Source organism: Ctenopharyngodon idella, chromosome 2, assembly GCF_019924925.1.
Source record: "Ctenopharyngodon idella isolate HZGC_01 chromosome 2, HZGC01, whole genome shotgun sequence".
In the NCBI taxonomy this organism is placed as follows: domain Eukaryota; kingdom Metazoa; phylum Chordata; class Actinopteri; order Cypriniformes; family Xenocyprididae; genus Ctenopharyngodon; species Ctenopharyngodon idella.
This window is the reverse complement of record NC_067221.1, coordinates 38857045-38872094: the sequence shown is the minus strand read 5'-3', so window position 1 is coordinate 38872094 and position 15050 is coordinate 38857045. Positions and strand designations below refer to the sequence as shown.

Genomic DNA, 15050 nt, shown 5'->3' with positions numbered 1-15050 from the left:
TTAGTAAATGACCTTGCATGATTCATTTAAATACTCTCCTCCCATAAATTTTGCGTCTGAAAGGGAAACTCCTACAAATGCATATGCAATAAGGTCAGCCGCAAAAACAACTGTGTCCACGCCTTTTCAGCGCTGATTTTTCACTGCGTGTCTTTAGTCAATCCTGACAGTAGTTTTTTTTTTTTTTTTTTCATTCCAAAAGAGGTTTTGCGCTGTTAGTAAATCTGGCCCTAAATCTCTCTGTACCTGCCAGCAAAAGCATCCTTTGTGCTTTTGTGTTCCAAAACTACAACTCTTTCTTTCTGTAGTTACTCTGTTCCAGATAAAATTAAGAGTGAAAGGAAGTTTGCTGAGAGCCAGAGCATCATCCAAGACAAGTCTCACGAAATGGATCAATACAGAGTTCTGTATGCGTTTAACAGTTCTAGGTCGGCTGTCTCAGAGCTTAGAGTCTTATAGACAGCATGGTAGTGACTGAAAAAGATCAGCACTGAAAGATTTAGAGGTCCTGACCACGTGGATCAAAAGCGGCATGAGGCGATTTGGAAACGCAGACTTGAGATACCAGCTCTGAAATGAATGCATCTAGAGCTCCTAAATAGTGTTCAAAACCTTAAATATAAAAATAACATCTCATTTTTCAAAAAAAGACATAATATGTCGGAAAGAAAAAAGATTGTCTCTGTGAGAGCAGATAACAATGAATTGTTTCGTTTTGCTTCACTGTTTATGTGATACATTGAGCTGTTCTACACTTAAATGTGTCATTGAATGATGAACCATGAGCAAATGTGAATATTTTATGCCTGTTGCTTAATTTAGAGAGTATTTGAGAGGACAGCGAGCTCGATTAATGCAACATGACCCACATAAGTCTTTTTATCTGCTTAAAGCATGAAGGAGAAAGACATGATAAACATCAGTGGAGAAATGGCAGCCTATTGAAGTCCACTGTCCTGTACTCAAACGCTATTCTCCTGTCACTGGAGAAAGAGAATGGAAATCACAATGGATAGAATAAAGGGGGGAAAATGGGATATTCTGAATGAGTTTTGCTTTCAGCGCCTTTCTTTTGCTACGTGTGCCGCCTCACAAACATCAGCAAGTCAAAAGGAGGAGCTGTGAAGTGTTGAAAAGGCGATGTTCTGTGAGATATGGCGCTCTCTTACATGTGCGTCTGGGTTCTGAAGTGATTCTGCCAGATGAGATCCTTTAAAAGCAGCAGGAATTTAATATTTAGCGGCTGCGCATCATGAGACCTCGTGTTTGGAATTCACTGCATTTTTACTCCAAGAACAGCAGAGTGTGTTGAGAATGGAAAACAGAGGAATGATGGATGGATTTTGAAGTCTCAACAGATGTCATATCTCAGATGGATGGATGGATGGATAGAGAGACTGACACGTCTAAGTGAAACAGGAAATTCAATCAGGAAAAAAAATGGCTTCATTAAGCCATCTAAAATTGATTGACTCATGAAAAGTGGGAATTACAAAATTTGGAGAAGGCTGCTGGTAGATGCTGTAACCAGGGTTATCACTGTTTTGATATAAAATAAACAATAACAATAAAATATAAATAAAAAAAATAAAAAAAATAAATATAACAATAATAAAAAAAAAAACGTAAACTTATTTTATTTCAGCTAGTTGCCAAGGCATCAGTTCTCACTTTCATTTAGTTTAACTACTAAAATAACTAAAACTATATGAACATATATATATATATATATATATATATATATATATATATATAAATGACAAGCACGCAACAAAATTACTGAAACTTCAACTAAATAAATTAAATAAAATCAAATTCAAAATATTAACAAAAACTATAATAGCATTAATTTGGCATTATTTGAAAGCATACGTTTCTTGACAAAAATAAATAAATTAACTAAAAAAAAAAAAAAAAAAAAAAAAATGGCCAAATGAATCAATCTGGCAATCAATGGAGAGAGGTATCTTATGGAAGCCCGTTTCTGCCACTAAATAAAAAAATAAAGACAGTAATTGCGACTTTTTACCTCACAATTCCGAGTTTATATCTCACAATTCTGACTTTTTTTCTCACAATTGCGAGCTATAAAGTCACATTTCTGAGATATAAAATCAATTGTGTGATATAAAGTCAGAATTGTGAGAAAAAAAGTCAGAATTTATATCACGCAATTGCGAGTTTATATCTCAGAATTCTGACTTTTTTTTTCTCACAGTTGTGAGTTATAAAGTCAGAATTGTGAGAAAAAAAGTCAGAACTCTGAGATAAAAAGTCGGAATTTTGCTTTTAGTAGGGGATTTATAAATAAATAAATCAATAATTAAAATTTACATATATGTACAAATAAAAAATAAATTATATGTACATGAATAAATAAATAAATAAAAGGAATAGTTTAGATAAAAAATGACTTTCTTTCATTACATATGCTCATGTCATTCCAAACTGTATTTCTTCTGTAGAACACAAGTGGAGAAATATGGTCTGAGGCTTTCAAGCTTCATAAAAGATACAAAAGCATCACAAAAGTATAATAAAAGTAGTCCAAATGATTCATGAGTCATGATTCTTTGAGAAACAGACAACTTAAAGGGTTAGTTCACCCAAAAGTGAAAATTCTGTCATCATATATTCAAAGTCAAGTTGTTTCAAACCTGTATGAGTTTCTTTCTTCTGCTGAACACAAAAGAAGATATTTTGAAGATTGTTGGTAACCAGTTGCTCGGCAACTGTTTGGATACCCATATTCTTCAAAATATCTTCTTTTCTGTTCAGCAGGAGAAATAATTCATACAGGTTTGGAACAACTTGAGGGTGAGCAATGATGACAGAATTTTCATTTTTGGTTGTACTATTTAAGTCATTATTCACTGATAATCCTTTTCTCCAGTGAGCTGTTAACCACTGTGACCAGAGAACCGTGTCAATCGGGTTGAGTAGAAGGACAAAGAAATAGAGACTAAACAGAAGCTGCATTCTCACATGCTTCATAAATTATTTTCCTGCTTTTTCTGACTCAGAGCATTATGTTGAACTCACGCTTAAAAAAAAAAAGAACAAACACTCAATTCGTTCTAGTGAAAAGGCACATCTGCAATTCAAACTGCAACAAATTCAGCCCATCCGTTTCTTAAGCAAGTACAAAAAAGAAAACAAAAAGCATCATTTTTCACTGGAAAGCTTCTGTGGGTTTTCTAGATGATGTACAGTATTAATGTCAGTTTGCCTCAGAGATATTTTCTCGCTGTCATGAGCCTGGTTATAATTCTGTACGCTTTGGATGAGCTATAAAGGCTGTTCAGTTCTGACAAGCTAATAGACTCTTGTTTATAGTTTGTACCAGTCCTGAATGCAGTAGCGGCTGATTCGGGGAGCATGCAGCGCTTTGTTTGCTCTTGTCTGAGAGCAGCTTGGAGGGTTTAATATCTACAGTGCCGTATGTAACTGGGTGATTCGTAAAATGGCACTTCATTCAGGATTCTGCCCCTGAGCGAGACCGTGTAGACAGCAGACTGTCCTTGTACTAGGAAAACTATACTTTAAATGTGCTATGTGTTGCTCTGGATAAGAAAATGTGAACTCAGTGGAGGACAATGTAATGGTAAACTGTATTTTTAACATCCCTTTACATGCCTATTTGCTTCCTTCATGGTGGACTGGTCTAGTTTCGTCATTTTAGAGGCCAATTTCATCCTTTCGGCTGCTGTAATGAGACTATGCAGCACAGTACATTATTATATGATGTCAGGATTTTCATTTTTAGTGAAAGTGACATGTGAAGGCCAAGTATGGTAACTCATACTCGGAATTTGTCCTCTGCATTTAACCCATCCAAGTTAGTGCACACACATTAGGAGTAGTGAGTAGTGAACACACACAAACAGACATTTTTGCTGTGGCGCCTGAGGAGGGATTCAGGGTAAGGTGCCTCAAGGGCACCTCAGGCACTTTGGGTTACCAGTCTGACTCTCTAACCATTAAACCCAAAGTATAGTTCAGTTTTTACACGTATGCGAGGGTCAGCGTACAGTGCACGACGAAAATATCGCCATTAGAAGAGTACACGCACCGCCTGATTTTTGGTACCACGCATCCTTTTTATGCGCAGGTCACACATGCGCATTTAATTTAGCTTAATTAGCTTATCCACAAGGTGGCAACCATGAAGTATACTTTCCAAGGCTGTGCATTTGACTACGCGTATACTAGCGTACGCATAAAAAAACGGAGTATACCCAGGGCTTAAAGCCACAACTGTCCCTATTTTTGGGTGAACCCTCCCTTTAATTATCATATCAGTCAGATTAGCTTGATATTGACAATTTCAAAAGAACCAATCTGTTATTTGTCTTTCTACTTTTTATGATGCAAATCAATGTACTGTATGAAATCTACACTGATTAATAGTTATCACACCATAGGCCCCGCCCACTAGCGTTCACTTGCTTAATGGCTGACACTTGACTACACTGGATGTGAGCGTCGCATCAAAAGCAAAGAGAACCCATTATAATCACTGACACTGTCTACACTGGATACAGTATACAGATGCGCGTTCAGTTTCTGACATATTCCACACACTTGAGTCTGCTGACAGCAGGACAAATGGAAGAGTTAAAGAATGTTCACTTTGACGAGTCCTGTTTAAACAGCTCATTTGTGTCTCTGTACAGACTTCAGGAGGATCCCATTGTTGGAAAGTTTTTTTTTTTTTTTTAATGGTGTCCCGAATCGTGTCGGAGTATTATATGTTTTGAGCATTTTGTTTTGTAAACGAGGCACAGTGTAATGGAGAGTTTGCAAAGAAACTTCTGTTGAAGATGAAGCTGCCAGCTGTACTGGATCTGACAGCAGCTGTATCACAAACCGTAAGTAAATTATTTCATAATGCTTTGTCTGTAAATGATGGTTTTATATGGATAATGTTTTCAAAACACTTACTTACATGCAATAGTGAATGAGCATTGATATGTTATGCCAATCATAACAGTGGTCATTTACTGACAAGCCTTAAAGGAGCCACGCCTTAAAAATGGATTATTTTAGACAGAGGGTCAGAATGAGGATTGAAAATAATTGTTGTTCCACACACACACATATATATATATATATACACAATATTGCCAAAAGTTTTTGGACGCCTTTTTACGTGCACATGAACTTTAATGACATCCCATTCTTAATCCGTAGGGTTTAATATGGAGTTGGCCCACCCTTTGCAGCTGTAACAGCCTCAACTCTTCTGGGAAGGCTTTCCACAAGGTTTAGGAGTGTGTTTATGGGAATTTTTGACCATTCTTCTAGAAGCGCATTTGTGAGGTCAGGCAGTGATGTTGGCGAGAAGGCCTGGCTCACAGTCTCCGCTCTAATTCATCCCAAAGGTGTTCTTTTGGGTTGAGGTCAGGACTCTGTGCAGGCCAGTCAAGTTCCTGCACATCAAACTCGCTCATCCATGTCTTTATAGACCTTGCTTTGTGCACTGGTGCGGAGTCATGTTGGAACAGGAAAGGGCCATCCCCAAACTGTTCCCACAAAGTTGGGAGCATGATATTTTCCAAAATGTTTTGGTATGCTGAAGCATTAAGAGTTCGTTTCACTGGAACTAAGGGGCCAAGCCCAACCCCTAAAAAACAACCCCACACCATAATCCCCCTTCCACCAACACTTTACACTTGGCACAATGCAGTCAGCCAAGTACCATTCTCCAGCCAACCACCAAACCCAGATTCATCCATCGGATTGCCAGACAGAGAAGTGTGATTTGTCACTCCAGAGAACACATCTCCACTGCTCTAGAGTCCAGTGGTTGTGTGCTTTACACCGCTGCATCCAACGCTTTGCATTGCACTTGGATGCAGCTGCTCGGCCATGGAAACCCATTCCCTGAAGCTCTCTACGCACTGTTCTTGAGCTAATCTGAAGGCCACATGAAGTTTGGAGGTCTGTAGCTATTGACTCTGCAGAAAGTTGGCAACTTCTGCGCACCGTGCGCCTCAGCATGCGTTGACCCCGCTCTGTGATTTTACGTGGCCTACCACTTCGTGGCTGAGTTGCTGTTGTTCCCAATTGCTTCCACTTTATTATGATACCACTAACAGTTGACCGTGGAATATTTAGAAGTGAGGAAATTTCACGAATGGACTGGACAGGTGGCAACCTATCACGGTACCACGCTTGAATTCACTGAGCTCCTGAGAGTGACCCATTCTTTCACAAATGTTTGCCTAGGTGCTTGATTTTATACGCCTTCATTTTTGCGGAATCATGCGATTTGTTGTCTTAACGTCTACAGCCGGTGGAAAAGAATCGGGACGGGACTCGGGCAGAAATCATGTTCGTGGATGAGATTAATAATGTTACATATTAGATACATTTGAGTGTTGAAAGTTGTTATAATGCTACTCTGTGCCTTTGCTCAGCGGCTGCTATGAGATACTTGCTGCACACTGCAGTAAGCTAGATCGATATTAGTCATAGTAAAACATGGTACTCGCTGTAAATCAAGAAAATGAGGTTTAAACAATAAGACTTACTGTGTTGAGATATATAACATGATTAGTTTTCTGTCGATGAATGTATCCAAACAGTTGCTCACCTGTCTAATAAAACACATAATATATTAAAGCGTCTTTGGTGTTTCCATGGTTTCTACAAAATAAAACCGGAAATCGAGGGTAACGCTGGTATGATGTCATTGATAGGCGACGCACGGATACAATCCTGGTTAAAATTGCTTATTGCATTTAAACATTCTTGGAAACATTTGGGATAATGTAAGTACACAAGTCAACAAAATATATAACATTGTACTAGTGGTTTTTCCATGTCATGACCCCTTTAAATTTCCCTATGGAAAATGGTAAAATTTTATCTTCATGAACACACATATTGCTCTTGTGGTTGCTGTCACGTTTAGATCTAGCATGTTGAGTGTGTCACTATATCAGTGAATAAACTCTCTGCGCTTGCACCAGTCACCCGCATATAACATCACATTCAAACGTAATGTGTTCCCAGGAGTGCTCTCTTAATGGCCAGAGACGCAAAGAGGCAAATGGCCCGAGCTTAAAAGCTTTGAGTGTCTTCTAACCCATATCATCAATACAAATCTCACCTATCACGTCATCTGACACGAGCATTCATCAAGCTCTGCGATCAAGCTCATCTCTAATTTGAAAGTAAGGTTCTGAATAAGAACACTTGAAGTGATCAAATTTACCGTGTCAGGAAGAGATAAAAGAGAGAGAAAATGTGAGTGAGAGTGCAAATACACAGCGATGCCCTCCGGCCATGCCTCCCATGTTGTCATGGAAACAATAGCACAGGGCTTGGATTCTGAAGGCAAGGCCTGCAGGCACTGTTACGACCGAGAACTGTGTTCAGCAACGAGCAGAGACTGAAGAATAAGACAGAGACAAAGAAACAAAGGGCGAGGGAGATTAACAGAGGGGAAAATGTGAACAGGGAGAAAGAAAGAAATACATTCATTAAATGCTTGCAATGGACCACTTTTCATCCGCCTTGAGTCAAGTATGCTGCAAGCATCACTAATATTAGTGCTCATACTTATAGGGTTAGGTAGAACCCTATGATTTATGCGATGCGGTAAACGTGGATGGAGCATTTCAACATTAATTTGATGAAAACTATCATCATATACAAACAGAAATTCAAAGGTCTTCACGGCAAACGGCCAAAATAAATGTTCAATTCACATGAAGAAATATATAATAGAGAAGTAGAATGTAGAGAATGTTAAGTAGAAGAATGCACTTCTTAAAGTAATAATAATAATAAATAATAATTTACATTTATGCATTTAGCAGATGATTTTATCCATAATGGCTTACAAAAGAAGAATAAAAAGCAATTTGTCAATGAACAACAGTATTCGTAATATACATTGTCAGGTTTATTAGACAACTAGATAATAATAATATATAATAATAATATATTAGATAATAGAAAGAATAAATAATAATAATAATTATTATTATTATTAATATTAATATTTTCATTCATGTTTTAATTTGAACTCTGTTGTGCAGCACTTTGCCAAAACAACTGTTACATTTTAATTTGATTACATTTTGAAAGACTAATTAAATTAATCTTGGTAACGATTTAGGCATTCATGTGATCACAACCGTTTTTAGCAATAAATGTGTATTTAATTATAAAACACAGAATCTAAATCTAGATAAAATGAAAACAGACAACACAACATTTTGGAAAAAATAAAACATTTAATTGAACATTACATTCATTTTTAATCATTAGAAATCATGTCTAATCAGTTGAATTGAAAAACTTTTTAATACTTAAAAAAGTTATTACAATTTTAACAATAATATTGTTAAAATTTTACTTATTTCTTTAATTATTAACAAAAAAAGTTTGAAAAAAAATTTATTAGACATGATTTCTGATTATTAAAATGTAATCAAACTATTAAATTGGAATCCATTAAATTGGGAAACATAAAAATACAAATGGAAAATATAAAATGGATTTGACAGAGCCCTTGTTAGTGACTTGAACAAACAAAGCCCTGACCTTAAGTTTCAAATGTAATTCATCCTGCATATTTGAGCTGCAGACATGAATGATACTGCAAATAATTTTCTGTAAATTGCTTTTCTGAAGCGATCAGACTTACATCAGTTTTAACCAAGCAGAAGATAAAAAGTGTGAGAAAGTCTTAGAAAGATGGATGCCAGCCATATCCACAGACAAACATAACAGTGGCGAGGCCAGAAATTTAAAGTGAGTGGACCTTGGTGAAATAGGGTGGACCAATACCTACTCTCAAATTACAGCATTTTACAGTACATGGGATAAAAATAATTTGACAATTAAGATTAGCTAAATGTGATTTACTGTCAGCCACAGTTTAAAAAAAAAACAATAATCCATTATCAGTTCCATCCATCCACCTGGAGACCGTCAAAGGTTTCTATTTACAACGTATTCTTGCAGTGTTGAGCAATGTAGCCAATCTGTTGATTTCTGGAACGCAATGACCAATCAGAGCAACTTTAGTTAGCTAGAATCCACTCAGGTCAAAAAGCCTGAGTTTTTGTCCAGTGCTGAGTTCTGTGCGCTCGAGAATCCTCTCATTATAACAAAAAGAGTGTATAGATCATGCAAATGAGAGATTCATTGTGCAGTCAGCTTCATTGATTATAATGAAACTTTGTGAGATCGTGATTAATTTAGATGACAGCTTTTTAGTGATTATAAAGGGAGCACTCTTTGCGTACTTTGTAGGTTCAGAATTCAAATTTAAATAAAACGTTTGTTTTTCATGCTTGACCAGCGGCCACGTATACACTGCAAAGTTTCGGGAGTGACATCAGCTAAATTAATGTATTTGAGTGATTATTATTGTACAAGCCGTCAATCTGAGTATGCCAGTGCCACCCTGGCCCTTATGTAGCTTCACCTCTGCAACATGTGAATGACCAGACTCCATTTAAGATTTTTTATCTTCTGCTAGGTTAAAGTTGTAAGTGTAGGGAAAACATGTTTTCTAAAGATGCATCTGTGTATGTTTGCGTGTTCAACGGAGGGTGCTTTCACACTTGCTTGGTCCGGACCAGAGTTTGATTGCTCCCCCCGCTGGATTGTGTTCACATTACATTATTTGGGTATGAACCGCGGTACGTTTGCGTCATCAAAGCAGCAGCTGTTTACCCCTGTTGCTTGGTAATGATGTCGCAGGAGAAGGCGGCAAAATGCATAGCGTTGCTCACCTCACTTTTTATACTTTGGTTTTTGAACCTTTGGTTTTGTTTTCAAAGCTTCAGCACATAATAGCACTTGCGTATATCTGCCGCGAATGTACTGCAAATGTTCTAAAGTCACTTCCACGATTTAGTATGACTACATTCATATCAGAGGCGAACCCAAAGAGTTCACATGAACCGTACCCCAGACTACTCTTTTGATACGGACTCGGCTACGGGTCGCGGGTGCACACCAGAGTTCAGAAAACAGCGCTCACATCATCCAAATAAACCAAACTCAGACGTCAATTGAACCCGGGTGTGCAAAAGTGCTAGCGTGAAAGCATCCTAAATGTTCACACTTGGCAAGTATGGTTAGAACTCTAGTGCGATTGCTTTGTTAGTGCGGTTCATTTGAATAAGTGTGAACGCTGCCATTCGAACCAAACTAGCGGACCAAAACCACTCAAAAGATGGCTCTCTGTCCGCTTTCAAAAGAACTCTAGCGCAGTTCGACTGAAATATGAATGCAATACAGACCAAAGACATGTAAACGAACCAAAAACAGGACATGATATCACAAGATGCGACCCTAAAAAGGACAGAATACTCAAGCATACCTGTTTTTTCTCATCATAGTCGTGATGTTGCCCATCACAGTTCCATTCAGAACCGCGTCTCCTTGCAGCAGGTCTCCATTTGTGTGTGTGACAAAGGGATTCCTGCCACTGTTTTGACTCCTTTAAACATTTTATAAGCCCTTCACGAGTTGTCAGCTCCATCATATACCATCATACACACATCGAGCGAGCATATTTAACCCAGTACACAGCATTGTTTTGGATGTTCGACAAATTCCAACACAAAATATACGTCATAAAAGCAGGTTTTTTTAGGTTCGGCGTTAAAAATTACAGTGTGAACGCTAGGTGAACCAGGACTAAATGTATCTTTTTTTTTTTTTTTTGGGCCGGACCAAAAGAACCAAGAGAACCGAACTACAAGCGTGAACACACCCTAAGAGACAAGATTATGTAAATTGCTGTTTCTTCCTCTGTGATGTGTGTTTTCCATTCAGCTCGTGGTAATCACAGAACACAAGGGTAGTAATCAGAGACGCAAACACACTTCCACCCCGTTGTCTTTTATCATTTCTCATCAAAAGTAAAATCACACACACTCCATAGTCCCAGCAAGCAGCCAAAACCCGCACCTACTGTCGCCGAATCAATACGAGGCCTGTGAATGTCTGTTGCGTGTGCTGGCGTGTCACCAATTTACCCAGAGACTCTGAATTTCAGATGGTCTAAATGAATAGACACATCTGCTTGTTATTTAGTCGCAGTACTGCGTCCAGATGCGGTTTGCTGAGATCGATTTTTCTGGTCGCTAAGCACAGATCAATATATGTGTGTGTTTGCCAGAGGAGCAACACACTCCACTGATTTTAAAACTTTTGAGATGCAAATCAATGTATTGTGGGAAACCTGAGAATCTCATGAAAACATGTCCAGTTCGCATTTCACTCCAACGTCATAAGAAATTACATTCTGCATAAAGGAAATAAAGCCTATCTATTTGGCATTGTTGAATTATTTTCATGAATATTAAATTAAGCACATTTCCCCTGAAATTCTCATTACCATAATGCACCCAGACGTTGTTTTTTTTTTTTTTTTTTTAATTCTCATTATTCTTTATAATGATTCTAATTAGATTCTCATTACTGTAATACAGTATTTTTTGTGTAATACAACACAAATTGCAGTAACAAAGAGTGTTTTATTTAAATCAGCACGAATTAAAGGCAGTGCAAAAATAATACCATAATGTATTTATATAATAATAATAATTATTGTTTATTTAATTGTTATTATTATTAGCATTATTTTATCACTATATATTTTATTTTACTTTATTGCATTACAATTATGAAAATGAGACTTATTTGCATTACAGTAACAAGAACTGCCAGAGAGAATGAACAGCTTAATTGTCATAATGCTGTAATGGTCCTAAAATAAGCTTGATTTTATTTAAGCAAAGTATATCTAATATCTTTAAGCAAAATATATCTAATTTGCTTGGCTGATCAAGTCGCACAGTCACACACAATCCTCTATTGTTCTTTACACATGTTGGGTGTTGTAACATTACAGGATCCACACGTGTGCAGAGCCTTGCTGGCTGATTTTATCGATCGCTGCTCTGTTATTCGCCGCACGCTCATGTGCGTGTGACACTGTGCTCTTGTGCTACTCTGGACTTTCAGCTAGTACAGTCAGATAAAGGCTGAAAAGAAACCAGCATCATCACTAAATCCACCTGTAGCTCAACTTCCAGCTCCCTGCGCTCAATGCCTTTCATACGCCTCTCTGAGCATGTTTATTAAGAATGGGAGGAAATTCAAAATGCAGTATGTTATTTAACCAATAATGGCTGATTCTATACACTCTAAGAAAAGCCTGTAAAAAATAGGAGCCAATGTACCTTGTTAATATGAAGATTTTTTTCCATATTGGAGATTACCTGTATTTTAAATTTTACATTGCATTGTGTTGTGTTTTAGGGTTAAAGGAAATGTCAGTAAACTTAACAGATAATGTCCAGACAGAAAATGACCAGTATAGGGATTTTTCTCTTACAGTGTATGATTCACAACATCTTTTTAAAACACCTGCTCAAAATACAGTAGATTCAGTATACAATTATGGTTGACTAATATGGCTGATGCTGATACTGATCTAGAGCCATGTATATATATAAAGAGAGAGATGCACCGATATTTTGGCCAATAATCGGTATTGCCGATAAAAGCAAATTTTCACACTATCGGCTATCAGCCAATAGTTTAAAAACAGTCGATAGTCAGGGCCGATATATCCTGTCAATCAAAAGAGGGCAGGAAAATGCACTGAATTTGTGCTTTGTGTAAAGAAAATGCTAAGAAACCAGTTTGAAATTCAATATTAATAGTAATTATATGAATTAATAACATTCAGAAAGTTAAGTTTAATCTTCAGAATTTAGTTAATGTGTGTTAATATTAATTTGAGTAATGTGTTTATGTTTATAACTAATACCAGCTAATACCAGTTACTCTGAAATAAGTTGATGAAATGGAGAGAATAAAGTGTATATAATGATTAATTATTAATTATAATGAAATGATCATTAATTTAAAAGAAGGTGTAAAAGGCAGAACCCCCAAACTATCGGTATCGTTATCGGTATCGGCAGATATCACTCTGAATAATCAGCTTTTGGTGGAGAAATTTAGTATTGGTGCATCTCTAATATATATATATATATATATATATATATATAGTTGATTTAACTTAAAAGAAAGTAAGTTATCTGATTGCCTTAAAAATTTTAGTTCATTGAAATTAAAAGTTTGAGTTAATACAATGAAAGCGACAGAAACTCTAAATATTATGTTATCTGAACCACATTAATTATTGAAGTTGATATGACAAAAGAAATAATGTTGTGATAACAAATCATGAAAATAATTTTTACAGTGTAACCACAATTTAATGACAAATCTACCATATTTTCACTTGTTTACTATGTTGTCTCTTATTTACAAAATAATAGCTCAAAATTCACTAAATACATCTGAAATCAGAAAATGTATATGCTTTGACAAAATACCACTGACCATTTTCAACCGTTTTTTTTTTTTTTTTTTTTTTAGATTACAGATTCTCTTAATAAATGGCTTGGCAGATAAATCAGTCTATCACTAAATGAGACAGTTTATAATATTTTCATATTTCCAGTTCCATTCCAAGGATTTCCTGTACGCTTGCCATATTCAGTCTCTGACATTCAGCGTCTGTTGCACAACAAATGACATATTGCATTGCATGCAATCAAACTGTTTAACAGTTGTTGTCTCTGTGTTAGTGAGTAGTGTGTTAGCAAGTTTGCATTTATTTGCACTACCTGTGCTAAATCAACCAGCCTTCATTAATAATAGTAACTGGGTAGTACCATCAAAATATACAATAAGAACCACATTAATGCTCTTTTTGTTGGTGATAAAGGTTTATGTTGCTCTTTGCTACTTTGTTAAAATAGTATTACTTTTATTTTTGAGTGAGACATCAAATAAATATGACAAAATCAGATTAGATTTACCTAAAATGTCAGTCCTATAATGTGTCATCAGTACCAGATCACATATCAAACATAATAACACTGAGCACATCTAGTCTCAGTCACAGTGACAGCTCAGAACAAATGATCTCCTTTTCTCCTCCATGTGGAGTGCTATAAGATTCAGTTCAGTTCTGAACGGCCTTAATGATGATTTTACATTACTACACATCATATTACAATGCTGAATACGAGAGACATATTAAAAGTCAAAACAATAGGCACACGAGTGCAGTACTTCCTCCTTCAGTTTGTTGCAGGTAGAAAGACACATTGTTGTGAAAGCATGAGGAGAAACAGCAGTGCACGTGTTGTGCATTCAATTATACAAAGTGTTTTAAAAGTCACAGGATGCATGGGTATCTATCGGACTAATGCAGACAGAGGATCTTACCTCCTGTTCGTGGTCTCGGTGCAGTGCTGTGTGCGGTGTTGAAGAGCTACGCTGTTGGTCTTTATACGGACTGAATTCAGATGCACATGAATGAAATATCAATCCACGTCTGGACGGCGAACAAAGCGGCATTTGAGCTGCGATCCGAAAGGCCACCGCTCCGTCCTGCCATCCTCACAGCAGCGATGCTGGAATATTCCTCTGTGACATCCCTTACAAAAAATATCAAATCAATATCGGCCGAGTCGTGAATCTCCTACCAATAAGAGATAAACAAACCAAAATGACGTTCAGTATCCCTGTAAAATAGGTTAAGAACCTTTCTCCAATTCCCTGCTTCCTTATGAGCTCAGCTGAGTCGCCTACATCTCTCTCTCTCTCTCTCTCTCTCTCTCTCTCTCTCTCTCTCTCTCTCTTTTGTTCACTCTGATTCGTAACGTAAGACTCGCATCAGTGCTTGAATCGTTCATTCAGCGTGTTTCCTTTCAAATCTGAATGTAGCCTAACTGTAACATGAGAAGAATAAAATACTGTTCTTGATTATTAAATGGCTGCTAAAATATATAAATGCATGAAATAACCAATTTAAATTGATTTTACTTTTGTATTATAAATTAATACGCGATTCGTTGCACCATTAGGCTACAGAAAACAATCGGCCTATTACGATATTATTATTAAGTGTTATTATTAGTAGTATTACTATTATTATTAATCTACAACCCACTTCCTCTTTTTAAATTCTCTCTTAAAGTTCTTTG

At 36.7% G+C, this 15050-nt stretch overlaps 1 protein-coding gene across 2 annotated transcripts in view; it reads right to left on the bottom strand.

Annotated features, from left to right (window-relative positions):
- Positions 1–15050, bottom strand: part of lrrc24 (leucine rich repeat containing 24) — a 26001-nt gene extending 10951 nt beyond the window's left edge. Inside the window, exons 1-2 of one of the 2 annotated variants that reach the window (XM_051860628.1) lie at positions 14609–15048; positions 14290–14501 (exon numbers count right to left, since the gene is read on the bottom strand). The gene's annotated coding sequence lies outside the window, so the exon portion shown is untranslated. Of the gene's footprint in view, positions 1–14289 lie in introns of both variants that reach the window. The other variant, XM_051860620.1, reaches the window with a different exon arrangement.